The sequence below is a fragment of the Porites lutea genome, chromosome 7 (genome assembly GCF_958299795.1).
Source record: "Porites lutea chromosome 7, jaPorLute2.1, whole genome shotgun sequence".
In the NCBI taxonomy this organism is placed as follows: domain Eukaryota; kingdom Metazoa; phylum Cnidaria; class Anthozoa; order Scleractinia; family Poritidae; genus Porites; species Porites lutea.
The window spans coordinates 34676215-34691465 of NC_133207.1; the positions used below are offsets into that span (position 1 = coordinate 34676215).

The 15251-nt window shown below is 40.3% G+C and overlaps 2 pseudogenes; one reads left to right on the forward strand and one right to left on the reverse strand.

The window, feature by feature from the left end:
* Positions 1-14762, forward strand: part of LOC140943755 (ATP-binding cassette sub-family C member 4-like) — a 38587-nt pseudogene extending 23825 nt beyond the window's left edge.
* LOC140943361 (uncharacterized) lies at positions 11218-11850 on the reverse strand (annotated as a pseudogene).
* Positions 14763-15251: the final 489 nt, after the last annotated feature.

Here is a 15251-nt window from a genome sequence, read left to right on the forward strand (position 1 = left end):
TTGAATTTAAGAGGAGACTGACGGACGGGGAATTAACGTCCTTGTTAGGGTTAAGGTTAGGGTTATCCATGCACATGAGTGCATTCACTGGTGAACTTACTATTAAACAAATAAAGTGTTTTCCAGACGAAATACCCCTGCATTAGCTGAGAGAAATATCAGCACTATTAATAACTTATTCTTTCTTAACACTATTTCTGGGTATCATTTTTAAGGGAAAGGTCATAAGCAAAGGGAGTTACAAGGAGTTATCAGTCTGCAAAGGAAGCACCAACATAATGGCCTGTTTAGTAGATCCGGAAACAGAAGCAGCACGTCAACAGGAGGCAAAGGATGCTGAGAGACTGAAGGTTGCTAGGCAACTGAGTAGACAAGATAGTTATCAATGCCACCGTCTGAGTAAAGTAGCCGACAGCACTTATTCCATCATATCTGCCACCACAACAATGTCTGTCTATGTAAGTTTACATTATTACCTTTTACGTTTTTGTGCTTATCAAGCACTTCTTTGATACGCGCCCCTCTGGAAGAAAAAAATAAAGAGCACAAGAAACAAACAAACGAAAACAACAACGAAGATGAAGTTTGTAATCAAACGTCTCCTTATGACGAATAATGAGTATAACTGGTTTTGATGTTAAATTTAATTTAATGAATATCTTGAAATTCTATTTGTTTATTTATTTATTTATTTGTTTTTATAGTTATAGAGGAACATCACGTTTAAATACATAGCAAGTTAAAACAAAATCTAAATACAACAGTTAGCTGCGAACTGAGGGAGATAATGCTACATAGCGACACATTTATAGATACGGGCATGGCGCTGAAATGGCGTTCCACTAAGGACTTGTGCATTCTCAGTAAGGTCAATTGCTGTTTTTATGTGTCGCGGCAAATAAAAAGTAAGTAAACTATTAATTTTCAAGGCGCCCTATACTTGGTTGTTTTGTTTGGCGTGATAACTTGTCACAATGCCTTGAGTTATCGTCATGGCCTTGTTGTGCATGCTTGTATTCTGTTAGCGATAAGAAGGGGTCATTTGGCGTTTTATGTAGTTTTGTCAAGCATGCAGATTGGGCCACTGTAAGTAGTTTGTCAGGCCGAACAGAACAGTGCAAGTCAGATTTTTTATCATCCAGCCCGCAGCTATTCCAGGCGACCGCACAGTATTCAAACAAAGGCTACACCATCGTGAACATTTTGGTAGGACCTTTTAAGCGAGGTTCAGTGAGATTACGATATATATTTCCTGATAGAGCTGATACGCATTTCCCAAGATAACGCTGGGTCCATTAGTACACCAAGATATTCAAACGCTCCACCTCTAGCTCGCGTTCGATCTAAATCTTAGTACTACTACTTTCCTTATCCTGTCCTGAAAAAAGCTTGAATAAAGAATCATTGTATGTTATTGCCTACATAGGAAGACAATCTTCTGCCAGCAGAGCAGAAACAAGAAGGATCTGTCAGCGCTAAAACCTACCTGGCGTATTTCCGCTCTTTTCCTAATCTTGGAACGGCTCTTATTATCATCTTCTTATTTGCATTTTGTCAGGTAGGTACAAAAAGCTATCCTCCATGCCAGTTCCAGTCTATGCTTATTGTTTTTGAAAAGCTTAATATAACCTAGGTGGATCCTCGGAGACCCAGGGGAGGCTACTCAGGGAAGGATATTCACGGGGAAAATCATTGCAAAGATTACACGAAAAAAGTGCCCTGTGCACCTCTTCCGACATACCGAACCAGTTCCAGAGCATTTGAATTCTCTGTTTCTTATAGGCCAGAACATTTTAAAGTACTTCTGGAACTGGTTTGACAGCGCGTACGGGGGCGTTTTCAATACATACAGTGGGTTGGCCCGAGCTTGTTTCGTTCGACTAACTGGGTTTCCGAGGATGTCCCTAAGGGATCATATATAGCTTGGTTTCTTCTCTAAACTTGTTATGACGAATTTGGCAAGGAGTGAAAGGGAACAACTCTTCACACGTGTGTTGCCTATTACTTATTTTGTCTTAAAAATATCTTCTTAAATTAATAAATACCCTAATTGCATTGTTTTCTTTCATATTAGATAGTAGCGATGATTGCGGATTGGTGGCTATCCTACTGGTAAGATATTTATGTTATTAAAGGGACCAAGTTCCTGAAGGTGGGAATCCATTTTGTAAAGTGCTACTTGTGCTACTGTTGCACAGTATAGTCTACATGGCTGTACTGATATCGATAGGTTTGAAGATAACAGAGTCTCATTTATAACATGTTTATTTTTAGGTCCAATGCGGAGGAATCATACTACATAGCAACAACTGGGAACTCCACTTCAAGTGTTGTTTCTGAACCCAACAGAGGCGTGTTTCTTGGGATTTATGGCAGCATGGTACTCGGGCTGTTATTCCTGTGCCTATTCTGCATTGAGCTGTTCTATGCGATGACTATAGTTGCTTCAAAAACCCTTCATAGTAACATGCTTAGTAGTCTCATGACGGCTTCCATGTATTTTTTCGATAACAATTCTATAGGTGAGTTTGACGACTTCTGCTTTTTTCTGTGAATGGTGTATACGAGATAAATATTAAGAATTACTACAAGATATAAAATGAAACGAAAAATTGATCCTCGCAGTAAAGAATGCAGTTGCCAAAAGAAGCTTTAAACAAGTACAGAACTCCGTGACGTCCACTTTACTCTAACCACCTGACCCTGACCTATTGTAATGTGTGTCGGGATATGCAATTACTAAGGGTTGAACCAAGGTATCGTTGATCAAGGTTGTGCAATGGAACCAGTGTCCTTGCCCCTGTAATCCGCTTTAATCCGTACCTAAAATGCGAAAATTTTGGACGCTACACCTATGAAGGCCCTAACCTTGCGTAATTGTTGGCTTGCGTGACCCTGTGAAAGAAATGAATTCAAATTGCTTAAATAGCATAAATAACGTGAAATGCGTATAATTCAGTGAACAAATTTCAAGCTGGTTTTTTGCAACTTCAAACTTGATTTTTATAAATCATTACTATCAATATAATCTTAATTAGGATCATTTCATCATTTTATCTCTAGCGCTGTTAAAGAGCTTATCTTGTTTGACCTGCACCCTGTTGACTTCAAATTTAACGCAACCTCGGCTGTGGAGCATTTTTTCAGCTGTATTACATCCGCTTGTCTTTTATTTCTGTTTGTTTTTTTATTTTTTTATTTTTTCGTTTTAGGACGAATTCTGAACAGATTTTCCAAGGACATCGGCATGATAGATGATATGATGCCCATGATACTTTGTGATGTTTTACAGGTATCTCAGCTCACTTCAAACATCCGAGATGTTCAAAAGAGGTTGTGGATATTGAGCAACACTGATGTTTTAGTTGGTTATCTAGAAATAATTAACCCGCTTTAAAATAGTCTTGATAAGATTTCAATGCCGTCGTTAGTCATCGAAAGCGAAGGAGATGTTGATATGGTGTACTCAGACTAGGATCTGAGCCAAACTAGACCATCCTTTTAGTAGCCTAGCTGCGAGCAGGCTCAAGTGCCAAAATTTTCTCCCAACTCGCACAAGTGAGCCTGCTGGCATTTGATTTGAACTCTTCTTTACTTTTCTCGAACTGGGCTGGTGGGTCAGAGTTAGGACGATTGGATGTCTCATCTTGAGGTCGTGAGTAGGCTCCAAAGTAGTATAGGGCGCACCGGTTACTCCGGTTTTTTGAGCAGGAATCTCATTAGCGTGAGCAGGAATACATTAATGCCGATGACGTCATAGGCTATTGTCTTGATCTCATGAATAAAATGCGCAGGAATCTCATAAAGATAGGGTCATGTGCTATTTTTAGTTGGTTTAGGTTTTCTGGTTATTTTAAGGTCGATAAACGTCTTCGTTTCCCATTGGTTAGTTAGAAAATAAACGTTTTCACTGGTTAATTCATAGTTTCTGAGGAGTAAAGTCTGTGACCTAAAATCACTGAGACGTAACGTAATTATGCAAGTCCTATTTCCTGCTGCTGTGATTGTCCTGGTTCCGGTTCGCTGACTTTAGGCGGGCAAATCGTGCATATTAATGAGGGCAAAGACAAACTAGCTCTTTTTAGCACGAAATACAATGTTTTACTTACCCCACACCCCTCTTATTCTTCCGCAATTGATTTATTTTCCCTTTTTGATTTTACTCTTTATTTTTAATTTTCATCCACGACCACATCTACCGTACATCGACCCCACATAGACCCTACATGGACCCCACACTGACCCTACCCCCACCTTTTTTTTTCCACCACCACATTTCTATTGTTTTCCCTCCTCCACCACCACCGCCACCACCACATTTCTATTGTTTTCCCTCCACCACCACCGCCACCACATTTCTATTGTTTTCCCTCCTCCACCACCGCCGCCACCACATTTCTATTGTTTCCCTCCACCACCACATTTCTATTGTTTTCCCTCCTCCACCACCACCACCACATTTCTATTGTTTTCCCTCCACCACCACCACCACATTTCTATTGTTTTCCCTCCACCACCACCACCACCACCACCACATTTCTATTGTTTTCCCTCCACCACCACCACCACCACCACCACCACATTTCTATTGTTTTCCCTCCACCACCACTACCACCACCACCACATTTCTATTGTTTTCCCTCCACCACCACCACCACCACCACCACATTTCTATTGTTTTCCCTCCACCACCACCACCACCACCACCACCACATTTCTATTGTTTTCCCTCCACCACCACCACCACATTTCTATTGTTTCCCCTCCACCACCACCACATTTCTATTGTTGTCCCTCCACCACCACCACCACCACCACATTTCTATTGTTTTCTCTCCACCACCACCACCACCGCCACCACATTTCTATTGTTTTCCCTCCACCACCACCACCACCACCACATTTTTATTGTTTCCCTCATTGAGTTTGGCCTTTTAGGCCTGATTTTGGCCTCTTTGGCCTTTTGAGTGAAACAATAAAAATGTGGTGGTGGTGGTGGTGGTGGTGGAGGGAAAACAATAGAAATGTGGTGGCGGTGGTGGTGGTGGTGGTGGAGAGAAAACAATAGAAATGTGGTGGTGGTGGAGGGAAAACAATAGAAATGTGGTGGTGGTGGTGGTGGAGCAGGGAAAACAATAGAAATGTGGTGGTGGTGGTGGTGGAGGAGGGAAAACATTAGAAATGTGGTGGTGGTGGTGGAAAACAATAGAAATGTGGTGGTGGAAAAAAAAAAGGTGGGGGTAGGGTCAGTGTGGGGTCCATGTAGGGTCTATGTGGGGTCGATGTACGGTAGATGTGGTCGTGGATGAAAATTAGAAATAAAGAGTAAAATAAAAAGGGAAAATAAATCAATTGCGGAAGAATAAGAGGGGTGTGGGGTAAGTAAAACATTGTATTTCGTGCTAAAAAGAGCTAGTTTGTCTTTGCCCTCATTAATATGCACGATTTGCCCGCCAAAAGTCAGTGAACCGGAACCAGGACAATCACAGCAGCAGGAAATAGGACTTGCATAATTACGTTACGTCTCAGTGATTTTAGGTCACAGACAAGTTTGACTTTACTCCTCAGAAACTATGAATTAACCAGTGAAAACGTTTATTTTCTAACTAACCAATGGAAAACGAAGACGTTTATCGACCTTAAAATAACCAGAAAACCTAAACCAACTAAAAATAGCACATGACCTTATCTTTATGAGATTCCTGCGCATTTTATTCATGAGATCAAGACAATAGCCTATGATTTCATCGGCGTTAATGTATTCCTGCTCACGCTAATGAGATTCCTGCTCAAAAAACCGGAGTAACCGGTGCGCCCTATACTACTCTCCAAACCCTTTGTTTAATCGGTAGCAAAATAGAAACAACCTTACCTTTATCACCACAGTTACATACCATTTCTTATCAAGTTACGATGTCTAATGAGCAAAACTAATATTTACGACATAGAGACAACTATGTACAAGTGATTGCTTGTTTTGTTGCAGACTGGATTTGTTTGCCTGGGTATTTTAGGATTGGTCGCAGTCAACAACCCCGTGACATTCGTAATGGTGGTACCAGTGATCATAGCTTTTGTTTTTTTTGCGGAATTATTACATGAAGTCATCTCGAGAAGTTAAGCGTATTGAAGGAATAAGTAAGTAGATGTCGTCTTTGGTTCTTATTTGTACTGTAATAGAACTGATGTGCATAAGGACTCTGAAAGGTTATAATGGCAGCTTGCGTTGGACTGAAGAAATCTTTTGACTTGTTGACAAGAGGTAAATGCAATTGCATTTACCGTGCTGGGCTAACGTTACGTCTGGCCCTTTTTATACTTCACAGTAATAAACATTGTCTTAGTGTGATATTGACCTCATAGCCCTGTGGCTTAGAAAAAGAAAAAAAGCGGTAGGTTTTTTGCTTGTTGGTTGTGAGTATGACAGTCTCTAGCTATTTATCTCCTCTTTCAGGATGTTATTTCTGTGTGGTATTTTTTTTTATGTTAATAGGTAAAGAATGTCATTTATTGTTTCTAATTAATTGTATCTCCTGCTTTCAGGTCGCAGTCCGCTTTTTGGCCATTTTTCAACTACCCTACTTGGCCTTGACACTATACGTGCTTATGGAGCGGAGGAAACATTTACAGAGCAAGTAAACAGTTATCAGGATGCCCATTCAAGGGCGTGGTACACTTACATGGCCGCACAGACCTGGCTTAATGTCCGACTTGAAATGCTTACTGTGCTGTTTCTCGCTTTTGTCGCCTTTGTGTCAACAGCTATGAAAGGAAGTAAGAAGCAACATACTCCTACATTTGTATGGAAAATCTTTTTTTTGAAGGTCGTAATCGAGTTTTTATTCTTACTTGAGGTGAGGTGGGGGCGGGGTAGCTACCATGTTTTTAGGGAACGTTACCCCGAACACTTAAGGCTATTTTGTTAAAAATTTTTGTTCAAAGAAGGTTAAGTTTTTAAAAATATCAACTTAGCTGTCTGTTGAAAATTTTAGTTAGGTGCATATGATGCACCTCTGCTGTTTTAAGACGTGCATCACTCTTTTTTGTAGATTTCTTTGCCGTCCCCGCACAACTACGACGTGAAATGACCAAGTTTTAAGTGAACTTGAGAGCGGGAACGGCATAACCTGAGATCAGGCCCAATTTGAGCGGTTCTCATACATTCTCTCTAACGGCTACCGCTGAAATTGGGCCTGATACAAACTATCACAAGTTTGTGCTCATTACGGCCAAATTTTGGCCGTAACGCTGATTGGCTGTGAGAACAATGCCACAAGATCTGATTGGCTGTCGGAAACGCCGGAAGTTGAAAGCGCTTATTCCTCGCGTGGTTGTTTTCGTGAATGATCCGTCGTCGGTGGAGAGAAGGATCGATTTTGCTGTCTTTTTTATTGTTTTATGGTCTTATGGTAGGAAAATATGCCTTAATATGTGCCATGGAAATTCAGAAATTCATGTGGTTGTTCATATCTTCTCATGATTTGCTTTATTTACGGAAAGTGAGTGTATCGCGGAGTTGAATCCCTCTGCAAGTTGATGACCGCTAACAAGGTGCATTTTGATTTACCACCAAACGGGTGCAAATCAAAATACTGTCCATCTTAAAACTGGTTTCATTTGAAAGTTTAGCCGGGAATGACTTCTCTGAACGGGGTATGGAAGCGAAGGCTCAATGCGAAAGAAACCTCAATCGCCAACTGTGAAGTGTTAGACGAAAAATATTGCATCGCTGTTCAAGGAATTTTCAGTGTTCACAGACTGGTTGTTTGACTACGCTTTTTGTTAAAAATAAACCAAGAAAACTGGTGTCCTCGCTCGTTGGCTGTTTGCTTTTGTTTTTAAAGATTTATGTACTGAAAATGGGGGGAAATTGCCGAGGAAAATATCAAGACAACGGAAAAATAGAGATTTCAGTATTTTAAATTCCAGAGCGCCTAGCCAAAATAATAGAACTAGTAGAACATCGTGTCGCCGTCTTTTCGAAAACTTTGTACCTTCTACGCCAACAGAAGTAACCTTCGAGATCTCCCTTAATCTCGCAAGAAGTTAAATGTGATTGTGCTGACTGTTTTATTTTTAGCTGAAAAAATTAAAAGATAAAAGCTTTTTTCTAAGTCAGCCAGTCTGCATTTTTCCCACGCGTGAAAAATTTGCATACTAGAAAAACAAGCAACGGAAGTAATTCTGATTGGCTGATTCGGCAAATGTTAATCAATCAAAAAAGTGAACGGCAGACATTCCGTTAAAAGTTTGTATCAGGCTCTCTTTTCGTTTCGTCTTGCCCGCCGGAACATAATTTTCAAACCGAAACGAAAATAGAGCCTGATCTCAGGTTAGAACGGCAAGGCGAAAAATTTTACCATATCTGTCAACCTGGTCCCCAGGGCTTTTCCCTCCACCCTGGGGACGAGGTTGCATATTTGTCTGAACTCGGGCGCGGTCCCCTATCTTCAGGTCCAACCTAAATTGCCTTCTTTCATGTAAAAGGGTGACTGGGGATAATCGCCAAATAGTTTGAACGAATGCGAGGTCTATTTTTCAGCGACGTTTTCATAGACGTTGCCGTTGTCGGATGGTAAGGTCCGAAATCACTCGAAGGCTAGGGTACTGTAAACTGGTCTGTTGTAGAGAGGAAGATGTTTGGATATTCGGGGCGGGGTGGGGTGGATGGGGGGTGGAGGGGGTAGTTGCGGTGTCAACGGCATCGATAAAATGAAAAAAAACCCATTTCGTCGGAATTCGTTAGACTTTTCTTGACACACTGAATTCTGTAAAGCTGCTCGTACTACGTGGAAATTAACTTTCCAAGACATCAACACGACACCGAAAGAACCTAAAACAGAGCGGGGTCGAAGCCGTAGACAGCTGTGATCCTGTGAGTGGTGAAGTTAAATGTCAGGGCCCAGTTGCTCGAAGCATGGTTAGCGTTAACCAGCGTTAAATTCCTTGACAACTTATCGGTTTTGATACTACTTAACCACTGGTTAAAGCTAACCATGCTTTGAACAACTCAGCACAGGGCTCTAAAACCGGGTGAGCGGGTAATTTTCAACAGAGCTTCTCTGTTTGTTGCGCCGTACTGATGAGGCACAAGAATGGCGAAACAACTGTCTATGGCTCAAACCCCGCTCTGTTTTGGATTCTTTCGGTGTTGTAATGATGTCTTGCAAAGTTAATTTCTACGTAGTACGATCAGCTTTGCAGAATTCAATGTGTCTACTTTGTATATTTTTGCTGATTAGGTCTTCTATAAATCCCACGTTGTGCAGCATGTAAGTGTGCGGTCCTTTGCAGTTTACATGACTTTTGTTTGGTTTGTTTCCTTCTTCAGCTGTTGATCTGAGCGCTGGTGTAGTTGGACTCACTTTGTCATATTGTGTTATGCTAACTAGTGTATTCCAGCCATTTATTGAGGAGAGTGCTGAGTTAGAAAATTTGGTGAGTTGAGTTCCTTACGCCTCAGCGTAGTGATGATGGCAACCGGGTTTATCTGCGCTGAGAGAGGTTGACGTAATGTCAGAGGCTGTTCCTCACTGGGGCGTCAAGGCATCATAAAAACTGATCCATGATCAAGCTTTGTTAAGACTACTATTCTAATATATTACGGCTTGTAGGGCTTGTAAGTTTTTAGCTTTGGTTTGATGAGGTTCAATAGAGAGGAGAAGTCGTAACGTCACGTTGCCATGGTAGCAAAATTTCTGGATGACAACAAATCAAAGCGTCACTTAAAAAGTGGATTCGCACTGTTTCAAACTTCATCAATCTTATTTAAGTTCATTTAATTTGTCAAATGTTGGTGAAATTTTCTGGGTTGAATCCGAAAGGGCCGTATCTAAGTTAAGAAAAAGAAAAACAAAATTTTTGTGTTGTGCTCACGTAATCGATTAAGCGGGCGAGTGGAATTAGGAAGTTTCATGTAGTAGTCGTGCAACAACGGCTAAGAAATGTACAAAGAAGTGTGATGCACGTGCAAAGTTGTTCTTTTGCCAATCTAAAATTAAGTTATGCACCCTACAAACAAAAAATTTCTTTACTGCAAATTTAAATGAACAAAGGCTTCTAAACACATTATTTATCTTTATTTATAATCTATATTTTTATATTATCGATGTGTATGTAGATGACATCCGTAGAACGTATCGTGGAATACTGTCACTTAGAATCTGAGGCTCCAGCAGAAACTAACACCAAACCTCCTGTTGATTGGCCGAGCCGTGGACAGATTGAGTTTGACAGCATGTCATTCACTTATCACAAAGGATTACCTGATGTTCTTCATCATATCACCTGCACTATCAAGGCAACGGAAAAGGTGTGTAGCCAAACTATATTTACCCTGTGGTACTAAAAATTATTTACAGCAATTAAAATTGCTGTAAATAATTTTTGCAATCAGCGAAGACGGGGTTTTCTCGCTGGAAATCGATATGTACGATCGGTTAGAGAGTTGCATACAATATTTTTTCATGTGGACGCACGTGCAATCGAGATACAGATGAAACAACATGGAAATGTAATCGTATCCTCATGTGCCCTTCAAAGCTCTGACTGACTGACACCTGTATTTTACTTCGTCGTTATTCAATTTCAGCCCTCTAATCGGTATAATAATCTCGACCGTGGATTAAGTTTTTAGCAGCAAAAGTTTTATGAAAACGTTTTTCTTTTTCAGATCTTGAAAATGCACGCAAATCGCACAATGCCTTTTGGTTTCTTGGCTTGTTTATAAAGCGGAGGCAATGATGCAGTCTTCTTAAAATAATCAACAATGAAAGCTATTAAAAGATTATCTAAAGAACGATAAGAGCGGGGCTTTATTGTAAGCGCGCAGAGCAGCTGTATTCTTGCTTTAGCCATTGATATGAGCGAAGTTACTTCGCCTAAGTCATCCTACCTTGACTTAATAGCTAACACTTAACAGACATCAACAGACATTATCATTATGCCGCAGTTTGAACTTTTGTATGCTATATCCAGTTAAAATAGCATGACGGGGCGTTTGAGCGTAGCCCGTTGACTATAGTGAAAACTTAGCATAAAAATATATACAAAAATTAGCACCATCAATAATACTCCTTTTTTTGAATAAAAAAAAAAATCTCTCAAGCATATCACTTATTCGGCTATAAAAATTCATCGACGATTACTTCATAACTTTAAAAGTCCAAAAGATGTTTAAGGAGGAGAGGTAATAAATTTGAATGCGATATTCATTGTTTATGTTGCAACTTTAAACGTCCGAGCGATGTTTAGTGTTCCCGAAAGTACAGCCTTCTACATGTTATGAAGAACTCCCTTACTCTTACTTCCGACCAACTTCTTCAGCTTGACTTCTAAGTCTTGGTACCACCCCCTTAGTACGTCCATTATGATATTATATTGTTTCACTTCATATCCTTGGTCCTTCTGCTTCAATTCCCAACGGAGCGGTCCGTATTTCGTGGTTTTCTCCTCCTCCTTTTTCTCCCAGTTTGTAACCCATGGGCAGCTCATCTCCAGCGAGATGACTCGTGGTTGATAATGCGAGCATCTACTCTGTTGGATCTAACTTCTTGGTGCGCTGAGGGACATCCCAGAATGCTTGCGCATTGTTCGCCTCGAACACTGGCTTCGGTTTCAGTGGCGAGTACCAAGGTAGCACTGAGTTTACAAGGCCTAGGTCTTGCAGAACCTCGAAGAAAAGTATCTTCAAGGCTACGTTATGTCGGGTAACGTACTTGTTCTGTGCAAGGGCAGTACAACCAGCCAGGATATGGGCGACACTTTCGGGGCCTTATTACATAGCCTGCACATCACCTCACCCGTCGTATCCGTGTGCGTTTTCTGGCAGGCATGCAGCCTCGTAGGTAATAACTATAATTATTATTATTGATATTCTTATCATTATTATTAGCGTCACCAGATCACAATATATTGTTAGGTGACATAATTTCGTGGCGTTTTAGATTGGTGTGGTTGGTCGCACTGGTGCTGGAAAGTCATCCCTTCTTTCCACATTGTTCCGTTTAGCAGAACCTCGAGGGAGAATCGAAATTGATGGTGTTGACATCAAAGACCTGGGACTGAAAGATTTGAGAAGCAAATTATCCATCATTCCACAAGTACGAAAAACGTTATGATACTTTGATAAAGTAAAGGGGTCTTTCTTAGAAAGCACAAGACGTTTGCATGATAACCTAAATCCAGAAAAGTAATCAGAACTATTTTACAACAGGCGGCTTTTTACGTAAACTTAATGTCATGTAGTGGCCTTCAAAAAGTTAACCTGAAAGCCACTTGCTTCTTTTGTGTAGTTTAGTACAAAGCTAATAAGTACTGATCTTACAGCAGGTTTAAACTTTAAGACTTTGTACAAACGCAGTCGAAGACACCTTACTTTTCGACTCAAACGAGAGTATTGATCACAATAACAAAGAGTATCTACTATACACGGCGCTCGGTATGTTTGTAACTGGGCCATCGTGCAGTTACCGTAAAAGGATATAATGAACAAGAGTTTAGTCCCGATCTAACATCTCATTTCGTTTTGTTAACCTCTAAATTTACAGCAAACTCTTTTTAGCCATTTTGGACTTATCTAATATCAGTTAGAATGTAGACTGTGTCATATAAAATGCAATCTCCAAGCTTGATGTTTAGTGGTTAAAAATCATTAATGATGGTATGACTGGTATCCATGGTTTTGGTGAGGACACAAGTATCACCCAGAACGGTCACACAGGTCGATTTAGATCGATGATTTCGAAACATTCGTAAATGTAATAGCATTTCATTTTCCCAGAAGTTTGATAACTCGCTTTGATCGGGATTCTTTCTGTGTCATTTCACGCTTGTCAAGGGACACTGTTATTCCTCCATTGCTTGGAGAAAATGTCTATTTACCAATGAGGTCACCAATGAATACCTATATTTCTAACATACGTTGTGTCACTCTAGGATCCTGTATTGTTTAGTGGTCCTATGAGAAGAAATCTGGATCCTTTTGGATCACGCAACGATGCTGAGCTGTGGAATGTACTTGAAGAGGTAATAGAAAAACTTTGCCCTTTTGGCTAAGAAAACATTTTAATAAGATTAATTTGTTGTTTGCAGGTGCAACTGAAACAGGCTGTCGAGGAGTTGCCTAAAAAGCTAGATGAGGAGCTTGCTGAATCCGGATCAAATTTCAGTGTTGGACAGCGCCAGCTTGTTTGCCTAGCACGCGCAATCTTACGACACAGTCGTATTTTGGTGATTGATGAGGCCACTGCTAACGTTGACCAAAGGTTAGGGCTGTAATTCAGTTCTTTTTTTAAAATGTCTCTTTGTCTTACACTATTGTTAACTTGTACTCCAGAAGCTCAAAGACTCATTTTACTCTGCGTTTACTTTTGCGTTTGTATCCTTAGATTCCCTTTAGAAATTAAAATCATTAGTCCAACTTTTGGAAAATTCACGTTACTACTTGGTGCCAGTTAAATTGTTTTACCGTTTAAAAGTGATAGTTGTCAGCGACCTACTGGGAAGAAGATGAAAAGATGAAAAGAAAGGATTTAAATGAGTTCTTCTGTTCGACACTATCGTCTGATGAAGACCTGCAGTACGCGGTCGAAACGTCGCGATCAACATCTAGGTGGCAATTGTGAGACAGACGATTAATCAGTGATTATCCACGATGAACAATATCTTTCATGACAATACTTTTGTTCTTCGTTAATAGGACAGACACTTTAATCCAGGCCACCATTCGTGAAAAGTTCAAGAACTGTACTGTGCTGACGATAGCTCACCGTCTTCACACCATCATGGATTCAGACAGAGTCATGGTCAGGTTTCACCTCATTTTATGATAGTAGCTTTGCTTTTCGTTCTTGTGACCTTGTTATAGAGGTTAGGTCAAACGTCTCCTTTTTATTAAGTTCAGCAAATAGTTTGCTGAAAAGATGATACCGAAAAATTAGGTGTGTCAGTAAACAGTGGATTTGTATCTATCTTTTGGAAGCGAGGAAGTAAATTCGGAATTTCTTTCCTTCTTACCAGGTATTAGATGCCGGTCGTCTTAAAGAGTTTGACGCACCTTATATATTACTTGGAAATTCTCGCAGTATTTTTTCTCAGCTCGTGGAACAAACTGGGACTGGTGAGGCGAAGAGATTGTACGAGATCGCTCGCGATAAATACCACGAGCAGCATTCTACAAAATGGGAGACACCGGAGGCTGGAGTTGAAAATGACGCCAATAAGATTCAGAACCAACTAAATGTTGATCAAAGTGATGTTGAAATCAATGTGTAAGCCAAGCCAGGTGCTCAGTCTGGCCAAAAAAGCCAAGATAACATTCTCTTATGAACATAGTGACAAAGATCCTACAAATAATCTTCGTCTTAACTCTACCAAAGAGCTTGTAGATTGGATTTTCAGTATATAATATGCCCAAAATGTAAAATTATATGATATTTTAGGCTAGTTTTAGAAGAGTTTAGTTTGCGGTCTTAAGCGGTTGAGAATCACTGATGATCTGTAATGATTTAATGGAAGACATATGAGAAGACTGAACGTTTTATGAAGGCCGGGGCCAATCATAAACTGGCTGAAGCACGGCAGGGAAGATTTTCTTTACATACAGTTTTTATAACTCGTGCCAAAGTTATGTGAAGTGCATTTTATTTGACCTGCTTCTGTTTAGTGTGGAAATGAGTAAAATCCAACTGATCCTAGTAATGCTTATGCATTGTACTTTATTTATATATTGCAACGTAGTCAAAGAACATCTTTAGGCGGGCGTTTTTAAGGCCTGGCTCCCATCTTCTTTTGTATAGCGATGTATCCTGTAATTGTTATGTTGACTAAAACTGGCAACTGTCGGTAAGTCAATTCAGTTCCTGGTTTTTTAAAACTTGCCAAACGAAAGAAATGTCCTTTCAATCCTTTTGTCATAACCCGAAACGTCCAATTCCTCTCGTATCATATTATTGTAACTGTTCCACTAACTCAAGGGTTTAGATTCTAGCTGGAACGCGTTTGCATAAGAAGATTTGGTTATTACCTCGTTCAGCGCTACAAAAGTTAGCGTGTGGGGTATTCCAATAAAATGCCTGTGCGAGTTTGCGCCACCCAAAGGGGTCGAGATTTTGGCACCCTTAATGTCTCCCAAACTAGGACGCAGGTTCCAAATAGTGAAAGATCAACAAAAAGTAGCCAACTTCTTGGCTGACCACCTCTCTACAACGGAAAATGAAATGGGTGGGACTGGGGTTGGCACCTTAACAGAG